The sequence below is a fragment of the Pinus tabuliformis genome, chromosome 4_1 (genome assembly GCF_031772625.1).
Source record: "Pinus tabuliformis cultivar Carrire ecotype Pingquan chromosome 4_1, CPIR1, whole genome shotgun sequence".
Lineage (NCBI taxonomy): Eukaryota > Viridiplantae > Streptophyta > Pinopsida > Pinales > Pinaceae > Pinus > Pinus tabuliformis.
Genome location: NC_142303.1, coordinates 551,889,147 through 551,895,297, shown reverse-complemented (window position 1 = coordinate 551,895,297; position 6,151 = coordinate 551,889,147). Strand labels below are relative to the sequence as shown.

The window sequence follows — 6,151 nt, the reverse complement described above, 5'->3', positions numbered from 1 at the left end:
TAGTACAACAGTCCAATTAAAGAGAAAATAGGAAGAACCATCTCAGCATGTATCAATCCAGTCAACCAACATCCTATCGAAAAAAAAGTAATGCAAGAAGTTAATGGAAGAAGTTAAGGTGGAAAATTGTATTTTCTTCAAAACACCTTAATTTAAATTTCAATAAGCCTACTATATGAGAATTTGACTGCTACCAGTCCAATTCTAGCTACCTTTACTAAAAGAGTTGCATCTGACTATTGCTAGCTTCCCCACTACTATACATCTACAGTGGATGACACAAACTTGGTGTGAAGTGCATAATTGGATATCGTTACCTTTAAGAAATATTTAACGATGGCTTCATGTTTCCAATCCAATGTTTCCTGACTAAAATATTTAACTTCAATTTACCTTTAAGATGCAGTGCATTACTCTAAAAATACAACATAGAATTGAATATAGTGGCTAGTTCAACCTATTAAAATTTAAAAACAACGAATGAAAAATAGCCTATAACTAAACATATGCTCACCATTTACATGAAAACATAGAAACATCAATCACACCATGACTAACCAATCCAAGCTAGTCTAGGACAACAAATCTGCGTATTATGAAGCAGAGTCATCAGTATATGTAACTCATTGCATCCAGAATGACTTCAAAGAGAACTTTGGCATGGCCTTCTCACTCTTACGATTTAGCACTTTATTTGGTGAAAAAAAAACCATTTAACATAAGTCGCAAGTTTTTCTTTAAAATCATTACAAAAAAGCTACATATGAATGTGGAGAAATAGTGAAAGTGACCAAATCGGTCACCACTACCTCCAACCATAATGTTGTACTTTAGAAAAAGGAAAGTATGGACTCAAATAACAACAAAGGTGAAATAAAGTTTCAAGTAGCCAATGATCTTACTTTTCTTTTCCTACTTAATGACGGATTGAATAACACCAACATTGATAGTCTCGCGCCCCTCCCTAATGACAAATCTCATACCTTGCTCACATGCCACCACATTTATCAATTCAACAACCATCTGAACACGATCCCCAGGAATTACCATCTTTGACTCCTCATCCTTCTCATTCACTATGGTAGTCACCTTTCCAATGACATCATTATTTATGATGTAAAACTGGGGCCTGAACCTAGGGGAAAATGGAGAATGCTTCTTTCTTGAGCACATATACAATTGTTGAAAACTTCGAATGATGATTTATACTCCTAGACTTTGGAAAAACCATTCCCATCTCTATATCGAACTTATGAATACCTCTGAGAAGCATACCCACATTGTCCCCTTCAACTGATTCATCCAACACCTTTTTAAAGATCGCAATCCTTGTCATAGTAGTCACCCTCGTTTCCCTCAATCCAACAATCTCCACAGACTTACCAACCTTAATAGAACCTCTCTCAACTCATCCAGTTGCAACAATACCACGACCAGTGATAGAAAAACATCCTCTACAACCATCAGGAAAGGTGTTATGAAACTAGCTCACAAAAAGATAGAAAAGATAGATGAACGCCTTAGAAATAAGCCTCTTCGAGGGGGAAACCTCCTTTACATTACACAAATGAACAATTCTTGGATGATACAAATGACAAGACCTCCTTTCTATCTATAGGAGTCTAAGGGGTCATAATATAATCAGAGCCGACATAACAATAATAACGTAAGGGCACAATAATAACAATAGTGGGCTTCTATGGGGCACAATAATAACAATATGGGGATTACATGGACACAAAAATATAATAAGCGGGTTGTACTAATAACAATAAGGGGTTACCCTAGTAGTATAGGGACCTAACATGCCGCTCTCCTTCAAAAAGTTTTGTCCTTAATGCTTGAGTAGTTCTTGATGCTTCTATATAAAATTCTTGTCCTCCCGTGGAATCTTCAGTAGGTAAGTTCTTCCACTTATGAGATACTCTGAAATTGATTGATTTCGTAGTTGTCAGGTTCTTGTTTCTGTGATTACTCTAGGCTCCAATATGATTTTTCCTTCCTCATCAAGTTCTGGCAATATTGTTTGAACTGGGATCTTCTGCAACTTTGAATGAGTGGCCACACTTCTTCGTCCTTCTTCCGTTCATCCCTCCCTTTGTTTATCCAATCTAGTTCGATAATAGAAATAGCAAAAAATAATGCTTCCACATCCTCATCATTTCTTGAGAGTGCATATCCAACAACATTTTGCTTCCCTTTTTTGCAGATGATTTCAAAGTCATAACCCAACATACTGTGACCCATTTTTTTTGTTCTTCTAAAGATAATATTCCATTCGTTGGACACATCCTCTAATACCAAATGTTAAACAATAAGGGGTTACCCTAGTAGCATAGGGACCTAACAAAAGGAAGCTCATGCTGCCTTTATGGAATTCGAATATATTCATCTACTCCATCCATTAGATCATAAATATTATCCACCCACCTATTCTCACCTTACTTGATTTTTGGATTTTCCATCAGATCCTCCAAAGAAAGAAGCGTTGACCTCGAAACAATTGACACATCATCCCCTGAAAACTCGTGAGAAATTAAGAGCACCCTGACCTCAAGCTCAACCAATTGAAGCAACTCCTCATCATCAAACTGATCTTGTTTTTCCAAGATCACCACCAAGTTGGGCACACCCACCTGCTTGGCCAACAGGATGTCCTCCTTCATCTATGGCATAGGGTCATCCACTCCTAACACAACTAGGATTGTGCCATCCATTTGAGCATCCCCAGTAATCATATTCTTCACATAATCATAATGACCGAGGAAATCCACATGGGAATCATGTATGTCCATGGGTCATATTTGATAGTAGTAGTGTTGATTGTAACGCCACTGGCCCTCTCTTCAAGCATCATGTTGGTTTCATCATATTTTTTAGGGGCATTGGTGCCCATGGAGGCCAAGGCCATGGTGAGGGTAGCTCAGGGTGGTTTTCCCATGATCAACATGGCCAATGGTGCCAATATTCACATGGGTTTTTTTTTCTCTCAAATTTTACCCAAGTTGCCCAAACTATCAACCAAAATAACTTGATGGTATTTACAGAGGAAGAGGAAAGGAAATGGTCTTTGAAATCATTTGTATATGAAGTTGGGTTTTATAGAGACTGAGAATGTACCTTGTAAAATTTCCCCTCTGGGTTTCGCTAATGATGATGAAGATGAAGGAACTGACATTTCTCCCATGAATAACCCTGCTGCGATTTCCATCATTTGAATTTCTCGAGAGCTCTATGCTTTTCCTGTTGAGCTACTTCCACAACATTGTGAATGTAAGGAGAACCCTTATCCCTTGTTCCGGTAGATGTAGTATGAGAAAAATTAAATGATAATCCTTTGTGAAAGTGAGCTCTTGTACATGGGCACTATTGAGATTCATGCTAGTTGTTGAGGACGACGAATATCAACAATGTCATCAATAAGAACCTCAAAATAAAATATCTATCAGCATAATTAGTTACATGTTAAGAATAAAAAATAAATGTTCGATGATCTTTACATAGAACTTTTATCTTTTACTTTGCTTTGGATGATCATTACACCAAAGAGATTATTATTGTTGGTTCACTACATAGATAATTCTTACTATTATTTGCACATTAGAATAATTTGTACTTATTTTTGTTTTAAGTTGTTCATCATCTTTCTAAATTATTTTATTGCATCAGAAAGCATCAGTTGACAGGTAAATCTACTTGGCTGTCCATTTATACACCACTTCATTTTTGTAGTGTCACTATTTCTTATTAATGGTATTGATAATTTTTTATGGATTGGCACTTCCTTATATTTTTAGTATTTACTGCAGTATAATCGTGTCTTGTTAATGGCATTGGTTGCTTGGTATAGAAATTTGTTGATATATGTAATATTTCAATATCACTGCTCGTTGGTTATGACAAGTAAGTGTTGGAAATAATACTGAGGGGGGTGGTGAATCAGTATTATCAAGTCAATTGTTCTTTTTCAAAAACAAATGATATATGCTACTTCAGTTAATTGAACCTGCGTATATACGCAACCATACAGAAGGAAACCCGTGTATACAATGCAAACCCTTTAATTTACTTTATCTTTCTGATGTTGATTGTTAATCTGTATTTAAGCATCAACTAACCAGTAACCAGAAACAGTAAAACAGAGAAGAAGGACAATCGCACACAGGAACACAAGATATAAGGTGGAAACCCAATGTGGGTGAAAAATCACCTGCTGCAATTCGTCTCTATATTTTCTTTAATTAGAAAATTCTTTTTACAATTGTACTGGTGCAGTCCTTTACCAATACGCAGGCTGCAACCTGCAGAGAGCTACAACTCTCTCTCATTTTCCAGCTTCTCCTGGAAGGGAGCTACAACCCCCTTAGCTCTTGCACTAGCCAAGATACTAGTACGTAGGTGCTAGCCTACAGAAGGCTACAACCTTCTCTTTCTTTCAGGGACCATGTTTCATAAATTTTCAGACTAGATCCACAAATAACATCAATCAAGCATCAAGAATTTCTGCATCAACCATTCACCTTTTCACCAATCAAAACTGAATCAACATAAACACTTCTCTAATGACTGTACCCAGATCATAGTAACAGTAACCACACACCAAATCTGAACCCAAAACACTACAGTAATAAATAGAAGCAGCAAGATCACAACTCAAAATATATACGGTACTTTAATAGCCCGAAACCTGCATGTATACGCTCCTGAGTATGGAACAACCTGCGTATACGTTGTTTTCCTTCACTAAACCTACGTATATACGCGCCTAATCTGAACTGAACCTGCATACAGATCTACAAAAGATAATTCACTCTTTCAAATATTCAGGCATTGATTAACCCAGATTATCAAATTTATAGATCACGCATGCGCCATATATAATAGATCAAAATCATGCAAAGAGATTATCATTCAAGCCAAGAGATTATGACCCATCAATAGAACTTATCCTTCTTTGCGCTAAGGTTCCTCCTTCATTCAGATCCAGATCTGCACCATAACCCAATTACCAATTTTCCAGATCTAGCACTTTATCAAATATTCAATTATAATTCAGATGATTCTTTGCCAAAAGATCTCCTTCCTCTTTTATAGTCTTAGGCCTTCCACAATACCATGATCCAAAACCATAATAAACCAATACCACAGACCCAATACCTGGGATCAAAACTTCTGACGAGGTACCATGGTCCAAAACCATAGGTTCAAATACCAAGGACTAACTACCATGGACCAAAGGTAAGTTCTCCAACATATACGCGCTTTTCCTTGCATGAAAGTGCGTGTATACACATACGCACCTTTGAAATGTCTAACCCACGTGTATACACGTCTTCGTCTAGATGAACCTGCGTATATGTCTTTTCCTTCATTTTGAAAGCCTAAACTGAGATCTGTTACCAAGGAGAGTTGCCATCAAGGACAACACCTGTGCCATAGCTCCAATCCTATGCCATAATGCCAACACTCTCCCCCTTTGGACTTGATGGCAACCCCAAAATCCTCAAAGTCATTCTCCCCCTTTGACATCAAGGGCAAAGGGTTGTGCTCCCCCTGAGTACATGCTAAAAATTCTGCCCTACTGTGCTGACCATGCTCCCCCTGACTGTAGGCAAGATCTGCAAAAGATGTTCTTCAAGAAGAACCAAGACTTATACATCATGAAAGACCTTCCTATCACCAAAAGACTCAACACATACATCCATCACCCAACCAAATGGGGATCATCCACCCAACCAAGTGGGGATACATCAGAAATTTACAGATGACAACCAAGTTCATTACATGTTCATCACAGGCAGAGTGGGGAAACCAAAATAGGTCGTTACATGACCTTGACACCATAAAGAGATATCACAGAAGAGATACATGACATAGAGACGAAATATCTAGAACAAGACTTATGAATGTCACCAATAGCTGACAGCAGCAGCATCTGTTAATCACCATTCAGATCAACAACCAAGATTTCCTTCTGTTCTCCCTCTGCCTCTATTCCAACAGTTGTGAACTAGAACCAAAAGCTTCTAAGATAATGCCAACAATGCATTATTAGAAGATTATCTGCTCCCACTGAACCTGTGCGGGATGGTCTTTCTCAGACCCATATCAAAATATCTTCAACCAGAGCCTGTCCCTACTAATATCCATC

General features: G+C 37.7%; 1 pseudogene; it reads right to left on the bottom strand.

Annotated features, from left to right (window-relative positions):
* Nucleotides 1–912: 912 nt before the first annotated feature.
* On the bottom strand, nucleotides 913–3,211 carry LOC149177025 (elongation factor Tu, chloroplastic-like; annotated as a pseudogene).
* Nucleotides 3,212–6,151: the final 2,940 nt, after the last annotated feature.